The sequence below is a fragment of the Malania oleifera genome, chromosome 2 (assembly GCF_029873635.1).
Source record: "Malania oleifera isolate guangnan ecotype guangnan chromosome 2, ASM2987363v1, whole genome shotgun sequence".
Classification (NCBI taxonomy): Eukaryota; Viridiplantae; Streptophyta; class Magnoliopsida; order Santalales; family Ximeniaceae; genus Malania; species Malania oleifera.
Genome location: NC_080418.1, coordinates 76,790,950 through 76,810,521, shown reverse-complemented (window position 1 = coordinate 76,810,521; position 19,572 = coordinate 76,790,950). Strand labels below are relative to the sequence as shown.

Below are 19,572 nucleotides of genomic sequence, written 5' to 3'. Positions count from 1 at the left end.
GACTTGGGCCTAGTCCGTCACTGAGGATGCATCTACAGACTACAATTCGAACAACATTGTTGTCCGATTCTCAAGTTCGGCTCTTCCCAGTTCGCTCGCTGTTACTGAGGGAATCCTTGTAAGTTTCTTTTCCTCCGCTTATTGATATGCTTAAACTCAGCGGGTAGCCCCGCCTAACCTGGGGTCGCGATAGAGTATTGTCCTTTATAGACAAATACTAAAGGGTCGAGTGAGATCCTTACGCCAACGCAACTCAAACGATGGAGCATGACACAATGAAAGGGTCTAACAACCACCAATCGCCATTTTGTGTGTCGTCTAAGACCTCGTATTTTCAACCAACCACCCACAACTAAGTGCATGGGAGGCCAACATCCACCCACATAGTATCCCACCCCCAACAATGTTTTATGGGAGAGGGTTTAGGGTGATGGATCAGGTGACACCCAGGCAGACGTACCCTCAGCCTAATGGCTTTGGGTGCAACTTGCGTTCAAAGACTCGATGATACACGGGATTCTCCAATTCACACCAAGTATCGCATTTTGCTGGGTTCTTCATCGATGCAAGAGCAGAGATATCCGTTGCCGAGAGTCATTATGGTTCAAAAATAAACACATCCCATTGCATCGTAGATGAGGCAACAAGAGAATGTTCTTTCATTTCAATTCCTTGGAGCATGCCACGCCTGGGTTATTGTGAAACTCATTAATTCATCAAAATGAGCATGCAAACAAACATGGTCTCCCATTCAATAAAAAATGGGGAACACATGCGTTGCAATGTTCAAATCGACAAGGGTGAGGTGAGCATGAAGCAATCACCACTATGTTAATAACATGTTCACGGGTCATTCTTCGGCAAGTTTTGACAATGATCCTTCCACAGGTTCACCTACAGAAACCTTGTCACGACTTCTCCTTCCTCTAAATGATAAGGTTTAGTGGACTTCTTGCGACGTCGTTGGCAGCGAACCGCCCACGTCGCCGCAATCCGAACACTTCATCGGACCATTCAATCGGTAGGAGCGATGGGCGGTGTGTACAAAGGGCAGGGACATAGTCAACGCGAGCTGATGAATTGTGCTTACTAGGCATTCCTTGTTAAAGACCAAAAATTGCAATGATCTATCCCCATCACGATGAAATTTCAAAGATTACTTGGGCCTGTCGGCCAAGGCTATAGACTCGTTGAATACATTAGTGTAGCGCGCGTGCAGCCCAGAACATCTAAGGGCATCACAGACCTATTATTTCCTCAAACTTACGTGGCCTAATTAGCCATAGTCCCTCTAAGAAGCTGGCCATGAAGGGTCACCTCCACATAACTAGTTAGCATGCTGAGGTCTCGTTCGTTAACGAAATTAACCAGACAAATCGCTCCACCAACTAAGAACGGCCATGCAGCACCACCCATAGAATCAAGAATGAGCTCTTAGTGAGTCATCAAGTTAGAGAGAGAAGCTCTCACCTCTCTCTGGGGAGAAGCGCTTGACCGTGGAAAGAGTTCTTGATCTCTCTGTGTTGTTCTTACACGATTTTGATTTGCTGTTGGTTGATTCCACCTCCAGTGGTGATTTCCTAAGTTGATTTCAAGTTTTTCAGGTTTCTGCTCGTTGGAAATTTGGAGTTTGAAATTTACTTGGCTGCTTCAGGTTCGCTTCATTCGGGCTCGTGGCTCTGTTGGGGTAGCTCTAAAGGTTTGTTGGTTTGACGGATATTGGATTTGCTCTAGGTTTACTTCTCTCTAGTTGAAGTAGATCTGAAATTTGAATCTTTTAGTGAAAGATCAGGATCATTAATCCAAGCTTAAGGTTTGGAATATTTTGCGCATTGTTTTCTCCTTGGAGATTCAGATCGAGGTTTCATTCTTTCAGTGGTGAGATCTTTCAATATTAAGTGTTGGAATTTCTTGTTCCCTGTTTCGGTGATATTCTAGTAATGCTCGAGAGTTTCCTTGTCTACGAGAGTCTGCTTGGTTGAGTTGTTCAAGTTTGATCCTTGCGCTTGAGTATTCAAATGATAACTACCCTCCCTGTTTGATCCAAACATTGAGCTACTGTTCAATTCCTATTTGTTTGTGAGATTTTGAAATTCAAATCTTGGCACGAGGCTCGGTGCGCTCAGCTGTACACTATGTCTTGTGTCAGTGGAATTAATTGGTGTGACTATGTGGGGTGAGGTTCTGGCACTGGTTGTGCCGTTCACGTGCTTCCGTGTTGGCCACTCTTCCTACATTGGGTGCGTCTCACGTGATTTTGAGGTGGCCACCTAATCTGCCACATTCGCTGGTGTGGTGTCGTCTCCCATTGGATTTAGCAACACGTTGGTTCCTTCATCCACGTGGCCTCGTGCATGCTTGCATGGTCCTATAATTACACGTACATGCTTGATGGCTTCCACATTGAGTGCAGTATCGAAGGAAAAGGAGCAAGATACTGAGAATGAGTTGGAAATGAATAAGGAGAAGATCGAGAATGCCCTGAGACTCATCCAGTTAAAGGGGGGGATAGGGAGTTGTGGAAGCTAAGGACAGATCAGGAAATACTTGATGAACATGACTGATTATTGAAAAGCCTGGAGTTGAAGTTCCAGAAAGCTAAGGTCAACTTTTCTCCTGAGGGACTCTTGGATCTTGTCCAGGATTCCTTGGGACTGTCTACAAGCAATCAAGAAAATGAAGATCTTGCTACTCCGATGGTCTTGAATAAGAGGATCATGGATGTACTAGGGCTTTTGGAAGATGATGGGTCCCCGAAGTCCAATAAGGTTCCTGGGAGCCCTAGTGGGGTAAAGAAACTTTGGGGAAATGAAGGTTCTAATGGTTCTGATATTGGTGTTGAGGAAGCTCGTGTCTTAGAAGGTGGGATAGCAGGAGATAAACTTGCCAGACAAGAAGTGAGGACTATTACCAGGAACAACAAGCAAGTTCCCTGGTCTGCTTTGTTCGCCAATAAGAGGAACCCCGAGTCATGTACTCCCATTCCTACTTTCCCTTTTGATGGCCAAGGGGTGAAACTGAAGCTTGCTGACTTGTCTAGGCCTGAGGACTTTTACTAGAAATGCCTAGTGGGTTATTTTGTGGGGCAATTTCCTGGCAAGAATGCATTGAATACGATTGTGAATTCAAGGAAGGCTAATGCTACTTACATTAGAAATGTTGATGATTGGGTGGTTTTTAAATTCCAAAATGAAGGGGATCTAGATAGGGTTCTACAAAAGGCACCCTATTCAACTCAAGGGAGGACCTTGTACTTGAAGAGAATGCCAAAGAACTTCCAGTTTGGCTAGGAACATAGATCTATTCTACCAGTCTGGATACAATTGAGAAATCTACCCCTAGAGATGTGGAACCCAACTGCCCTCGGAAAAATCTATTCAGAAGTGGGGAATCCTGTATGTGCAGACAAACTTACAATGCTGAAAGCTAGAATCCCTTTTGCTCGAGTGCTGGTTGAGATCAATGTTACAAAGGAAATAAAGCACTCAATTAAAATTTCTCTTCCGGATGATGTGGAATTGAACCAAACTATAGTTTACGAAAATCTCCCCAGGTACTGTTCTTATTGTAATTTTGTTGGGCATACTGTTAAAATGTGTGGACGGAAAAAGGAGTGCAAGGATTCTAAATCAAAATAGTATGTAGTTAAACAAGCTAATGGCAATAATAGTGGTTTGGGAGACAAAGGAAAAGGGATGGAACCTATTGTAGAAGAACAATGTGAAAGATTGAGTGAAGGGCATGTCGACGAGTAGCTGGGTGTTCACTCTCGGCTACATGGGATCTCGGGTAACTGTGTTGACCCTGCTGCAAGCTTTTTGGTTATTGGGTCAGATGGAGACAATCCTTTGGGTATGCTAGGGGTTCAATAGGATTTGGGTGCTAACCTTAATGAGAGATTGGCCCACGATCTCTTTCCTAAATCATGCTGGGGTTGTGAACCACAGGTGGAGCAGGTGGGACTTTCGGGAATTGGCTTCTATTCAGGTAATGAAACAATAGTGCCTTCAGAGTCTGTTCTGGGGACCGAAACTAGCATTGCGATCCAGAAGAAAGATGATCTCCACAATCCCAGTCATGAGGGGATAGGAAATGGGAATGTAATTTAGGAGGGTCGAGTAGTGGTCTGTGCCCTGAAGGCCAGAGGTAATTAGTTGGGAAGTACAAGTGCAAAAGGAAAAGGCCAAAATGACAAAGGTGGAGGGGATGGATTCACTGAGATTAAAAGCAAGAAAGGAGCAAAGAAAGGTCAGGGGCAAGTCCAACAAGCTAGGAGGGGGGGGAGCCATGTTCCCCATCCAAATCAATGAAGATAGCAGCTTGGAACATCAGGGGCTTAAATAGGCCCCTAAAGCAAAATAGGATTAATAATCTCATAAAAAAAAATAATCTAGATATGGTGGGTGTGATGGAAACAAAGCTTACTACTGCAAAGCTGGAAATGATGATGAACAGGAAAGTTAAAAACTGGATGCAGGTTAATAATTTTGAGGTGTACAAAGGGGGTAGGATTGTGGTGATGTGGAATCCCCAGTTGGTTAAGGTGATCACATGCCAATTAAACTCACAGGAATACACTGCTGGATCAAATGTCAAGTTACATCAAATGAATTCATAGTGAGCTTCATTTATGGATTCAACTCTCTAGTGAAAATAAGAGAATTATAGAGGGATCTGGTTTAGCTAGGTAATTCTTCTTCTCTGCCGTGGATGCTTATGGGAGACTTTAATTGTGTTATGTGCTCTAAGGAAAAAAGTAATGGTATCCCTCCCTCGGAGTATGAAATAAAGGATATAAGGGACTGCTTCAACTAAGTAGGCTTATGTGACTTAAAATCCAAAGGAAATTGGCTTACCTGGACTAATGGCAAAGTTTGGTGTAAACTTGATTGAGTTGTGGTAAATCAGGATTAGTTGGACAGATCATGGAATGCTCTGGTTGACTTCATTTCTTTTGGTGTCTTATCAGATCACTCAATAAGCATGGCTTTCCTATTTGAAGGGAAGGACCTGGGGAAAATCCCCTTTAAATATTTCAATATGTGGAGTAACCATGATAACTTCCAGAACATAGTTAAGTTGGCTTGGAAAAGGGAAGTTGATGGCCACTTCCAGTACAAGCTGGTAAAGAAATTACAAGCTCTAAAAACCCCCCTAAAAGCTCTTAACAAGCATCATTTCTCTTATATTTCCTTAAGAGTTGAAAGAGCTAGTGAAGATCTGAAAGAGATTCATGAAAGGTTACAAAAGGATCCAACAAATCTGGTTTTGCAGAGAGATCTGGGTGACAAGAGGAAGCAAGCTACTATGTTTGAAGAAGCTAATCGACAGTTCCTTGCCCAGGTGGCTAAGTGCAATTATCTGAAAAACTACGACAGGGGTTCTGCCTTTTTCCATGCAATTCTGAAAAAAAGAAGTGCACGAAATCATATTTCTACAATCACCAAACATAATGGTGAGGTGACTGAAACCTATGAAGAAGTGGCAAATGAATTTGTTGGTTATTACAAGCAACTTCTGGGTGAAGGGCAAAGTTGTACCAGAATAAAAGAGCAGGTAGTCCTGAGTGGGCCAGTGTTGAAAGATAGTACTGGTACACAAATGGTGGCACCTGTAACTGAAGAGGAAGTGAAGAATGCACTTTTTAATATTGATGAAAGAAAATCTCCTGGTCCTGATGGGTTTACATCTGGATTTTTCAAGAAAGCTTGGGGCATTGTGGGTAGTGAAGTGGTGGATGCAGTTAAGGAATTTTTTAGAACTGGGAAATTATTAAAGCAACTCAACCACACCATCATTGCCCTAATACCTAAATCAAGTCATGCTAGCAATGTGAATGACTTCATACCCATCTCCTGCTGCAATGTAATTTATAAAATCATTTCCAAGATAATTGCAGATAGAATAAAGCCCTGTCTAGAGGAACTGATCAACCCAGCTCAGGCTGCATTTGTCAAAAACAGAAGTATGGTGGAAAATATATACCTGGTACAAGAGCTGGTTAGAGGCTATGTAAGGAAACATGTTTCTCCTAAATGCTTTATGAAAATCGACTTAAGGAAAGCTTATGACATACTGAACTGGTCTTTCCTTGAGGACATGCTTACTCACTTGAACATCCCATCATTAATGGTTGGTTGGATAATGGAATGTGTGACTTCCACTTCATTTTCCATCTTTGTCAATTGTAGGCTTTTTGGTTATTTCAAAGGGAGGAAGGGGTTGAGACAGGGAGACCCACTATCACCTCTGCTCTTTGTTTTAGGTATGGAATACCTATCAAGGAAATTGAAGACACTCGAAGGGAAATTCCATTTCAGGTTCCACCCTAAATGTGAGGACTTGAAGATTTCCCACCTAATATTTTCTAATAACCTTATGCTTTTTGCCAGAGGGGACTCTACCTCAGTCAAGTTTCTGATGGATTGCTTGTTTGAGTTCTACAATTGCACTGGGTTTTCAGCTAACAACCAGAAATCTAGCTTGTATCAATCAAGAATCAAACAGCAGGAACTGGAGATGGTTTTGAGCTTGACAGGATTCAATCTTGGTGAGTTCCCCTTTCGTTATCTAGGTATCCCTCTGCTTGCATCAAGATTAAACTCGGCTCACTACAGTCTAGTGGTGAATAAAATAGCAAATTTGCTGAAGGATTGGCCTGGGAAAACACTGTCTTATGCTGGGAAGCTGGAGATATTAAATTCGATTGTACAGGGAATTGAATGCTTATGGTTGTCTATTTTCCCTATTCCCTTGAATGTCGAAAATTAAATTGTGAAGCTCTGTAGGGTATTTTTATGGGGTGGTAGGAAAAAACCACTTGTTGCTTGGCATGATCTCTATGTCCCTAAATCAGAAGGCGGTTTGGGGATCCTTGATTTGAGAGCAAGGAATAAAGCATTGCTGACAAAAGCACTATGGAATGTTCATTCGAAGAAGGACTCTTTATGGTCAAAATGGGTGCACCAGGTGTACTTGAGTAATCTCTCTATCTAGGAAGCGGCTGCAAAGAAGGAGGATTCTAACTTGTTTAAAAAATTGGTTAAAGTCAGAAACCAATTGACTAAAAAATGTGGTAGCTTGGATAATGCTCTAGAATTAATGGGAAAATGGGATCTTGACTCACATCAATATTATGAATTCTAGAGGAGTAGGAAGCCTAAAGTTCCGTGGGCAAAGGAGGTTTGGTATAGAGGTGTTCTCCCCAAGCATTCCTTCTGTTTAGGCAGTGCTGGATAAACTCCCGACGTGTGACAGAATTGTTGTGGAAGGTATAAACCATTTATGCACTTTCTGTGGGGCTGACCCTGAGTCCCTGAACCACCTTTTCTTCAAGTGTGAATATACTGCAGGGATTTGGAAGGCTATCAAAACATGGCTTGGATTAAAAAGAGAGATGACAACAATAAAAGCCGCTTTAAAATGGATTCATAAGGAGAACAAGGGTAATGGGATTCGCTCATCTGGAAGAAGGATAGGATTGGCATTTGCAATTTATTTCATTTGGCAATGGAGAAATAGAAGCAGGTTTGAAGGAAGCACCATCCCTGCCCCTGAAATGATCCATTTGATCCAAAAGAACATGTTCGCGGCTGTATTTGAAAATTTTGACTTGTATACTTATCAAATGTAATTCATAAGCACCTAACCACCTGGAATTCCCAGGTTATTGAATGTAATTGCACTTGTTGTAATCAGTTCATGAGTCTTTTGGATTGGCCATATATGGCCCCTGGGTATGCCCAGGTTTGGATGTATGCTCTAATTGCTCGTTGACAGGGTCATTATGAATCCTGCTGTTGGTTGGCCTGGGTATGCCCAGAGTATATGTAAATTTGCATATTGATCAATATACTTGTACCTTTTGATCAAAAAAAAGAAAGAGCTCTCAGTCTGTCAATCCTTACTATGTCTGGACCTGGTAAGTTTTCCCGTGTTTAGTCAAATTAAGTCACAGGCTCCACTCTTGGTGGCGCCCTTCCATCAATTCCTTTAAGTTTCAGCCTTACGACCATACTCCCCCCAAAACCCAAAAACTTTGATTTCTCATAAGGTGCCACCGGAGTCCTATAAGCAACATCCGCCGATCCTTGGTCAGCATCGTTTATGGTTGAGACTAGGATGGTATTTGATCATTTTCGAGCCCCCAACTTTCGTTCTTGATTAATGAAAACAACCTTGGCAAATACTTTCACAATTGTTCGTATTTCATAAATCCAAGAATTTCACCTCTGACTATGAAATACAAATGCCCCCGACTGTCCCTGTTAATCATTACTCCGATCCCGAAGGCCAACAGAATAGGACCGAAATCCTATGATGTTATCCCATGCTAATGTATCCAGAGTGTAGGCTTGCTTTGAGCATTCTAATTTCTTCAAAGTAACAGCATCGGAGGCACGACCCGGCCAATTAAGGCTAGGAGCACATTGCCAATAGAAGGGACAGGATGACCGATGCACACCAAAAGGCGGACCGGTCAACCCAACCCAAGGTCCAACTACGAGCTTTTTAACTGCAACAACTTAAATATACGCTATTGGAGCTGGAATTACCGTGGCTGCTGGCACCAGACTTGCCTTCTAATGGATCCTCATTAAGGGATTTAGATTGTAATCATTCCAATTACCGGACTCATAGAGCCCGGTATTGTTATTTATTGTCACTACCTCCCCGTGTCAGGATTGGGTAATTTGCGCGCCTGCTGCCTTCCTTGGATGTGGTAGCCGTTTCTCAGGCTCCCTCTCTAGAATCGAACCCTAATTCTCCGTTACCCGTCATAACCATGGTAGGCTACTATCCTACCATCGAAAGTTGATAGGGTAGATATTTGAATGATGCGTCGCCGGCACCAAGGCCGTGCGATCCGTTGAGTTATCGTGAATCATCAAAGCAACGGGCAAAGCCCGCGTTGACCTTTCATCTAATAAATGCATCCCTTCAAAAATTCGGGGTTTGTTGCACGTATTAGCTCTAGAATTACTACGAATATCCGAGTAGCAAATACCATCAAACAAACCATAACTGATTTAATGAGCCATTCGCAGTTTCACAGTCTGAATTAGTTCATACTTACACATGCATGGCTTAATCATTGAGACAAGCATATGACTACCGGCAGGATCAACTAGGTAGCATTCCTTATCGACACCAACACCGTATGAGCCTAAAAGGCAATCAAAGCAAGTGTCGTTGTCGTGTATTGCATCAAGTGATAAACACTTGGTTAAGGGTACATTGGAGTGTAAACTCCATCCCCGCACAAGGTTCTATATCCGAGAGCACGAGCAATTGAACCCGAACAAACCATGAGCATAAGACACACAAGTGAAGCATATGCATGGATCGTACGGGTTGCTTCTAGGTTCACCATACACCCCGAAAAGAGGCGTATGGCAAAAATAGAGACTTCAATGGATAATTCCTTCAACTTAGGTAGGCAATACAGGAATCAATATTTTGCCCAAGGAAGCAATTCACTTGAAGCAACAATGAAAAGGAATGCATGAGTGCAATTCTCAACATAAGCAAAGAACCAGAAAACCCACACAAACCAATGGCCACTCACACACCATCCCGTACACTTGACCACAAACCCAAAAAAATGCAATGTAATTCACTAGGCAAAAATCCTTGCGCAAATATACACACATTAAGTAGGATTGTAGAAGCACCGCTAGGCATGACAGCAACATAACAAACAATTCCTCAGAGAACAGGCTTCAAGAATGAAAGAGTATAGGGAATGCATGTAAATACAAATAAAATATTATATTAGCTTTAAATGAAAGCAATCAACATCCAATGTCAACAATACAGGCATCAATGGCTATTATAAAATCAATAAAATAGCTTAATTGTATAAACCACTACACATCCGCGCATGGCCACGAACGATTGTGTCGACGATAGGGATTTGGTTAACCATATGGCCCAACGATGATGCATCCAAATGTCAACAATGCCAACTACACATCCGTGCATGGCCATGAATGGTTTTTTCAATGATAAGCATTTGGTTAACCGCATGGCCCAACGATGACAAATCTAAATGTCAACAACACGAACTACACATCCGCGCATGGCCACAAATGGTCGTGTCAATAATAAGCATTTGGTTAACCGCATAGCCTAACGATGACAAATTTGAATGTCAACAATTTCCACTACACATCCGCGCATGGCCATAGATGGATGTCAACAATAAGCATTTGGTTAACCGCATGGCCCAACAATAACAAATTCGAATGTCAACAAATTTCACTACACATTCGTGCATGGCCACAAATGGTTGTCAACAATAGGCATTTGGTTAACTGCATGGCCCAACGATGACAAATCTGAATGTCAACAATTCCCACTACACATCCACGCATGGTCATGAATGGTTGTCAACCATGAGCATTTGGTTAACCACATGGCCCAACAATAACAAATTCGAATGTCAACAATTTTCACTACACATCCGTGCATGGCGACGAATGGTTGTCAACAATAAGCATTTGGTTAACCGCATGGACCAACGATGACAAATCCGAATGTCAAAAATTCCCACTACACATCTGCCCATGTCCACGGATGGTTGTCAACGATAAGCATTTGGTTAACCGCATGGCCTAACGATGACAAATTCGAATGTCAACAATTTTCACTACACATCCGTGCATGGCCACGAATGGTTGTCAACGATAAGCATTTGATTAACCGCATGGCCCAATGATGACAAATCTGAATGTCAACAATTCCCACTACACATCTGCGCATGGCCACGAATGGTTGTCAACGATAAGCATTTGGTTAATCGCATAGCCCAACGATGATAAATTCAAATGTCAACAATTTCCACTACATATCCGCGCATGGCCACGAATGGTTGTCAACGATAAGCATTTGGTTAACCGCATGACCCAACGATGACAAATACGAATTTCAACCATTCCCACTACACATCCGCTCATGGCCACAGATGGTTGTCAATGATAAGCATTTGGTTAACCGCATGGCCCAACGATGACAAATCCGAATGTCAATAATTCTTGCTACACATCCGCGCATGGCCACGAATGGTTGTCAACGATAAGCATTTGGTTAACCGCATGGCCCAACGATGACAAATTCGAATGTCAACAATTTCCACTACACATCCGCGCATGGCCACAGATGGTTATCAACGATAAGCATTTGGTTAACCGCATGGCCCAACGATGACAAATCCGAATGTCAACAATTCCCACTACACATCCGTGCATAGCCACGAATGGTTGTCAATGATAAGCATTTGGTTAACCACATGGCCCAACGATGACAAATCCGAATGTCAACAATTCCCGCTACACATCCGCGCATGGCCATAAATGGTTGTCAACGATAAGCATTTGGTTAACCGCATGACCCAACAATGACAACATGAGTGTCAACAATGCCCAGAGCATGTCAACAAAGGGCCATGCAGCCAGCCCACCATTGACAGGTGCTTGAACACCTCCCCCCCCCCCCCCACCCCACCTTAAAGAGCTTTATATGCCATTTTGGGTATGGCACAAGGAAACATCAACTTTTCCGAGGAGTCATACCGGGTTTTTTTTAATAAATTTTCAATTTAAGAGATATTTTCCATTATAGGAAGGGCATAACAAAGGCTACCTCCAAAAAAATTTTTGGAATTTTCCGGGTTCCGATGTAATTATTATTAATTTTTGAATTAAAAATAGGTAAAATTCAAGAAAAATAGCAAATAAGTTTATAAAATTATGAAAATTTTTGGAGAGGTATAGGGTAACATTTTGAGGCTGTGGGTACTTTTTTTTTTTTTTTGGTTTTGCAATCCAATAGGTCAAGAAAAATTCCGAGGAAGTTTGTGTGCATGTCATGCGGTTTGGTTCGGTTTTATGAAGGGAGAGCACAATTTTTGGGACATGTTTCCTATTATGGGAAGGGCATAACAAGGGCTACCTCCATAAAAATTTTCTAAATTTTCCAGGCTCTAGTGTAGTTATTATTAATTTTTGAATTAAAAATAGGGAAAATCCAAGGAAAATAGCAAATAAATTCAGAAAATTATGAAAATTTGTGGGGAGGTAGAGCGTTCCATTTGGAGGCCATGGGTACTTGGAATGGTTTTTGTAAAAATACTAAAACTATATGTAAATGTTTCAAACTATTTCGTATTTTATAGTGTTATGAAGTATGTAAAATAACATTAGTATGCCACACACTGATATAACCTTCTTTCTTCCTTACTGAGAGGTGTCTCACCCTGAATGTGTGTACAATGTTTTTTAGGACCTTCAGGTAGCCGTAAGTAGCATCCTAGCGTTTGGGAGCAAGGGTGTCATAACTACTACTAGTACCTACTAGGTACAGGTTTTGGTATCCAGGTTGTCAGGATAGTTATTATAGACACCCGGGATATGTTTTGTATTATGGGACTGAATGTCCTAGTTTGTATAGACTTTGGTATGATACTATTTATGTATAAAAGACTATATTTCGCTCTGTTTTTTGGATGAGTATGGATGGTTATGTGTATATATGTGGGCATCCATTCACCCCACGGGGTCGGACCCCCTTTTTATGTGGTATCATGTATGTTTTTAATTGATACAGAGACAGGTTAGGTTACTCAAATTCACACCTAGGACCCACCTGCGGGTTCGGGGCATGACAGCTTAGTATCAGAGCTAACCAGGTTTCTAGGTCTTGTAGACTTGGTTAGGAGTATTGTTGTATACATACCAGAGTATAGGGTGTAGTAAATGGGTAGCGTTGGTCAAGGGTTGTTCTGTTGCTAGATCAGGATTTGTTGGCGATATTCCGTGTTTTTCCTGGGATGACGATTCTAGTAAAAGTAGGGCGGATCATTAATGACTTTCGTGTCGGTGTGACAGGACAAGCTTAGACCTGTGAGAGTAATAGTTGACAAGATTAGGTATATGATTGTGTTAACTGTGTACGATATAGGAATTCTAACCGATTCCTATTCTGTTTTTAGAATGGAGCCCAAGGATAATAACTTGGAGAGTGGCTCCAAGGAGACAGCAAGTGATGAGTCTCCTTCTATGTCTCGTGGTTTAGCGAGACAGGTGATGCGAGAGATAGGACGGAGTGTTAGGAGACGTGAGAGCTCTCCTAGTGATGCGGGGTGTACCATCGATAGGTTCACACGCATGTACCCTCCAACATTTATGGGAGGACCTAATCCGATAATAGCGGAGGACTGGGTCAAGAAGATCGAGAGGATTTTGGAAGTTCTCCACTGCACAGAGAAGCAGAAGGTCTTGTACACTACCTTCCAATTGATTGGGGAGGCAGGGCGATGGTGGACGGTAGTGAGCCTGCTCGAGAGGCTGAGAGCTGGTCCATCTAGTATGACGTAAGGCCGCTTCAAGGAGGTATTTTTCAAGAGATACTTTCAGGTCTCCACTCGGGATGCGAAGGCCGATGAGTTTTCAGGCTTGATACAGGGAACTTTGATGGTGCAGAAGTATGTTGCCAGATTTATCGAGTTGTCTCGATTCACGCCGTACTTGGTTCCAAATGAGCACGAGAAGGCTCGGAGATTTGAAAGGGGTCTAAGGAAAGACATCCGCCGTCTTGTGGGGATGCTGTAGATCTGTGAGTTCTCTATCCCGGTGGATAAAGCCATTATAGTTGAGACCTACCTTTGGGGAGATGAATTAGTATAGAATCAGGGGAAGAGGCCAGTATCTTCTGGTCCTCGGAGTGGTCCTCGACAGGGACAGTGGAAGAAGAAGAAGAACTACAGCTCTGGTTATCGGTGGAATACCGAGGGGCCGATTGTGCAGGGGGATCTATCCTTCGCACCGTACACCAAGTGCCATAAATGGCACGCTGGCGAATGTCAGTTATTCTAGGGTGTTTGCTACAACTGTGGCAAGTCGGGCCACATGGCAAAGAGCTGTCAGGAATAGGGGAGGATTATGCCTGCACCGAGCCAAAACCGTGGGAGTAATTAGGAGCCTCCGGTGAATTACCAGGCAATCACGGCTTCAGAGAGAGTATATTCATTGACTCTAACAGATGTGGAACACACTGGAAATGTGGTTACAGGTACCATGTTATTGCTTTCAAATAGAGCTGTTGTTTTATTTGATTTGGGGGCAACCCATTCGTTGATATCTACTTGATTTGAAAAATTGTGTGGGGTTGAAACCCAACTTTTGGGTGAATGTTTGATTGTGGCTACACCGACTGGGAGTGTAACAATGTGTAATAAGATATTAGGAAACTGCCTAGTGGTGATTCAGGAGAGACTGCTACTAGCGAATCTTGTAGTATACAACGTGTCGGGTTTTGACGTCATACTGGGAATGGATTGGTTGTTCTCCAGCTATGCAGTGATTGATTGTCATAAGAAGGTAGTGGTGTTTAGACCTCCTAGGAAGCAGGAGTATGAGTTCGTGGGATCGTGTGTGCAATCGACACCACAGATTCTATCGGCATTGCAGGCAAGGAGGTTACGCTTGGATGGGTGTCAAGGGTACCTAGCTTGCGTGAAGGAACCGCCGCGGGATGAGTTGAGACTTGAGGATATTCGGGTGGTCAACGAGTTTCCGGATGTGTTTCTTGAAGAGTTACCCGGTTTACCTCTAGATTGTGAGGTGGAGTTTGTGACAGAGTTGCTGCCTAGTAGGGCACTGATCTATAAAGCTCCGTACCGGATGACTCCAGCAGAACTTTGAGAGTTGAAGGAACAATTGCAGGAATTACTATACAGGGGATTTTTTCGACCAAGTGTTTCGCCTTGAGGAGCTCCAGTATTATTTGTGAAGAAGAAGGACGGGTCGATGCGTATGTGCATTGACTACCGTGAGATTAACAAAGTTACGGTGAAGAACTGTTACCCTTTGCCTCGTATAGATGATCTTTTTGACTAGTTGCAGGGCACACAGGTCTTTTCGAAGATCGACTTGCGGTCAGGATATCATCAGGTGAGGGTTTGAGCAGAGGATGTAGCGAAGACGGCTTTCCGAACCAGATATGGCCACTACGAGTTCTTGGTTATGCCGTTTGGGTTGACTAATGCACCGGCAGTGTTCATGGATCTGATGAGCCGGGTTTTCCATGAGTACCTAGATCGATTCGTAGTGGTGTTCATTGATGACATTCTGGTATACTCGAGGAGTACGTAAGAGCACATAGAACATTTGAGGTTGGTATTACGAACTCTGCGAGAGAAGAAGTTGTATGCTAAGCTAAAGAAGTGTGAGTTCTAGTTGAATCAGGTCGCGTTCTTAGGCCATGTGGTGTCTAAAGGCGGTATCTCTGTTGATCCTAGCAAGATCAAAGCTGTGGTCGACTGGGCTGGATCGAAGAGTGTGCAAGAGGTTCAAAGTTTTCTAGGACTAGAGGGTTACTATCGTCGATTCGTAGAGGGTTTCTCAAAATTGTCTAGACCTCTGACACGATTGACTATGAAGGGAGTGAAGTTTGACTGGATTAGTGATTGCGAGCAGTGCTTTCTCAAGTTGAAGCATCAGCTGCTTACTGCTCCAGTATTGACTATTCCTTCAGGGAATGGGGATTTTGTGATTTATAGCGACGCATCCCTAAAAGGTTTGGGATGTGTGCTTATGCAATAAGGTAATGTGGTATCTTATGCTTCTTAACAACTTAAGGAGTGTGAGAAGAATTACCCTACGCATGACCTAGAGTTAGTGCTGTTGTTTATGCCTTGAAGATCTGGCGACACTATCTGTATGGTGTTCAGTGTGAGATCTTTACTGACCACAAAAATCTCAGGTACTTTTTCACACAGAAGGAGCTGAATATGAGGCAAAGGTGGTGGCTAGAATTGATCAAGGACTACGACTACATGATAAATTATCACTCGGGGAAGGCTAACGTGGTAGCTGATGCATTGAGTTGGAAGTCAGAACATGCAGCAGTATCTGCAGTTGTAGCTCAGCATCATGTCAGGCAGGATTTGGAAAGCCTTGGTGTAGAGTTGGTGCTTGGTGATCATCGGGCCTTCATTGCTAGCTTGGTGATCCAACCAACCTTGTTTGAGCGTATTAAGGCCGCGTAGGCTAGTGATGCGAAGTTAGCGGAGATGCTAAAGAAAGTGCAGTAGGGTTTAGCTACGGATTTTAACATCTCTGACAGAGGTGTGTTAAGATTTGGGACCAAGCTATGTGTTCCAAATAACGATGAGATCAGAAGGATGATACTGGAAGAAGCGCATCGTTCTTTGTATACGGTACATCTGGGTAGTACGAAAATGTATCAGAATTTGCACGAGTCCTTCTGGTGGAGTGGTATGAAGAGGGATGTTGCTCGGTTTGTGGAGCAGTTTCTGATGTGTCAGCAGGTGAAAGCTGAACATCAGAGGCTAGCGGGACCGCTGCAGCCCTTGCCTATTCCGATATGGAAATAGGAGCACATTTCCATGGACTTTCTTACTGGATTGCCATCAGCGCTTCACAGGTAGAATGCTATTTGGGTAATCGTTGACAGGTTGATGAAATCTGCTCACTTTGTACCTATGAAGGTCAGCTACTCTTTGAGTAAACTAGCAAACCTATACGTGCAGGAAATAGTTAGACTGCACGGAGTGCCGGTGTCCATTGTCTCAGATCGGGATCCAAGATTTACTTCTCAATGTTGGAAGAGTTTGCAGGAAGCATTGGGGACGAAACTTACTTTCAGTACAACGTTCCACCCCCAGACTGATGGGCATTCGGAGAGGACAATATAGATCTTGGAGGATCTATTACGGGCTTGTGTATTGGACTTCGGTGGTAGTTGGATTCAGTTTCTACCACTAGTGGAGTTTGCCTATAACAATAGCTTCTAAGCTAGTATAGGGATGGCACCGTTTGATGCTTTGTATGGTCAGAGGTGCCGATCTCCTTTGTATTGGGATGAGGTCGGTGAACGTCAGGTCTTAGGACCTGAACTTGTGCAACAAGCATCTGAGAAGGTAGGTTTGATCCAGGAGAGGATTAGATCGGCTCAAAGTCGGCATAATAGTTACGCAGATGTTCGCTGTCGTGAGTTGGAGTTCAAGGTAGGGGGTAAAGTATTCCTTAGAATCTCTCCGATGAAGGGAGTGATGAGATTTGGAAGGAAGGGCAAGTTGAGCGCAAGGTATATCGGACCATTCGAGGTTATTAAACGAGTGGGTCCGGTAGCCTACAGAGTTGCACTACCCCCAGCACTCTCAAGGGTCCATGATGTGTTTCATGTATCCATGCTGAGAAGATACATGTTGGATCCATCTCATGTTATCAGTTATGATGAGTTGGAAATTGAGGATACTCTAGCGTATGGGGAGATATCTATCCAGGTTCTAGACCGTAAAGTTCAGAAGCTTCGTACCAAAGAAATACTGTTGGTGAAGGTATTATAGCGAAACCATGAGGTTGAGGAAGCTTATTGGGAACTGGAAACGAAAATACGCCAAAAGTATCCACAGTTGTTCTGAGTAGTACTTGGATAGTACGGTGGTATAAGTATGTATGTATGTATGTAAACCTCTGTTATCATATTAGTATTGTGTTGTTAGTTTGTGGGAGGGTCTTGTAGTATTGTAAGCTCCCGAGACCGCGTATGTATGGGACCACGGTATTCCTCCACCATAAGTGAGGAAATGTATGTATGTATTATAACAGGGCTGTGTATAAATGGTCGTCGTATTCTCTAGAGAATGTATGTATATATCGTAACGGGGCTACGTATAAATGGTTGTCGTATTCTCTAGAGTATGTATGTATGTATTGTGACGGGGCTGCATATAAATGGCCACTGTATTCTCTAGAGTATGTATCTATGTAGTAGTATGAATGTGATTGTAAAGAGAGATTGCAAATTTCGAGGACAAAATTTTTGTAAGGAGGGGAGATGGTAAGAACCCGAATCGTGATATATGGGTTTATTCTGTAAAATAGGGGTAAAAATGGAATTGTACAGATTTCATTGACGAGGCCATAATTCGTTAACGAAGCTAGTGAAGAATTTGTCGACGAAATTTAGAAGCTCGTCGACGAATAAATGCCGAGAGGTTAAGGAAAAATGGGAAATATCTGGCTCGTCGACGAGGCTATCGATTCATCGACGAGGCTAGTGAAGAATTCGTCGACGAGGACGTCAATTCGTTGACAAATCCCCTTGGGTAAAAGGTCTATAAAAGGTGGTTTTTGGGTTGCTTTGGGGCTAAGTTTCCCCAAACACTCTCTCTCTCTCTCTCTCTAGAACTCTTCCTACACTCTCTCTCTCTCTCTCTCTCTCTCTAGTTTTGTTTGTCGATTGTTGCCTAAATCGTGAATCCAAAGTTACTACGAGGATCGGTGAAGGATTCTCTACATTTCTAGCGGATCGGAATCTCGTTTCGGAGGATTTCGGGTTTCAGGCTAAAATCGAGGTAAGGCTCGGTTTTCATTTCTAATTCGATATATGTGTAGTAGTACAGATTTTAAGCATGTACTATACTGTGGTTTGTAGGTTTTGGAGTCTCGGTTCGTAGTTTTAGGGACCATAAAGTTCGTAGTTGGAATTCGGGTTAAGGTAAGGGGATTCTGTTTATATCAGTTCATTTTCAAAATCAAGATTAGTAAGCCTGTAGGCTACGATCGTATGTATGTTTTAGCTACTTATTTGGGGAAATCTATCTTGTAAAAATACAAGATTTTTGGGTTACAGTTTTTGGGAAAATTTGGGGATTTCGGGTATCATCTCTACTTTGTTTGGAAAACTGTTGATTGTGTTAAAACTGTATTATTGAGTGGTATGTATGGTTGTATGTATTTGTTCTAGGCATTTGTAAAATAGCTATGTGGCGGTTAATTATCGTATGCTGAAATGTATAGGAACGTCAGTTCTAAAATGATTCCGGGATTTGTAAAACAGCCATGTATCAGTTAACTACCGTGGGCGAGAGTGGCCGGCTCTATATCCGGGGTATGAAATATCACTAGTATGTTTCGGCTGGTCATCGTAGGGTGTGTTCTACACCGTATGTAGCAATGTAATCACTATAGGCCTAGGTCGTCGCAACGCAGTTGTGCATGTGGCAATGTAATCGTCGTGAGACTAGATGACCTTGTGTAGTTGCGTATGTAGCAATGTAATCACTGTGGGCCTGAGTCATCGCTTCATAGTTGCGTGTGTAGTAATGTAATCACTGTGAGACTAGGTGACCTTGTGTAGTTGCGTATGTAGCAATGTAATCACTATTAGGCCTGAGTCATTGCATTGTAGTTGTGCATGTAGCAATGTAATCGATGTGAGACTAGGTGACCTTGTGTAGCTGCGTATGGAGCAATGTAATCACTATTGGGCCTCGGTCGTTGCAGCGTAGTTGTGTATGTAGCAATGCAATCGCTGTGAGACGAGGTGACCTTGTGTAGTAGCGAACTAGTGTGATGACACTGACCGTATGTTTTGGGTATCGTATGTACTAGAATGGTTTTTGTAAAAATACTAGAATTGTATGGAATTGTATGTATACGTATGAAACTGTATGATGTTTCAAACTGTATCGTATTTTATAGTGTTATGAAGTATGTAAAATAACACGAGTATGCCACACACTGATATAACCTACTTTCTTCC

General features: G+C 42.7%; 2 non-coding genes across 2 annotated transcripts in view; both read right to left on the bottom strand.

Annotated features, from left to right (window-relative positions):
- LOC131150064 (28S ribosomal RNA) overlaps window positions 1-187 on the bottom strand; it is a 3,355-nt gene extending 3,168 nt beyond the window's left edge. The window contains exon 1 of the ribosomal RNA XR_009135449.1: window positions 1-187. This exon is cut by the window's left edge and continues 3,168 nt beyond it. This is a non-coding gene — a ribosomal RNA (28S ribosomal RNA).
- Window positions 188-440: 253 nt separating this feature from the next.
- Window positions 441-596, bottom strand: LOC131150023 (5.8S ribosomal RNA). Its single transcript, XR_009135409.1, has one exon. It is a non-coding gene; the product is annotated as a 5.8S ribosomal RNA (ribosomal RNA).
- Between the last annotated feature and the right edge of the window lie 18,976 nt (window positions 597-19,572).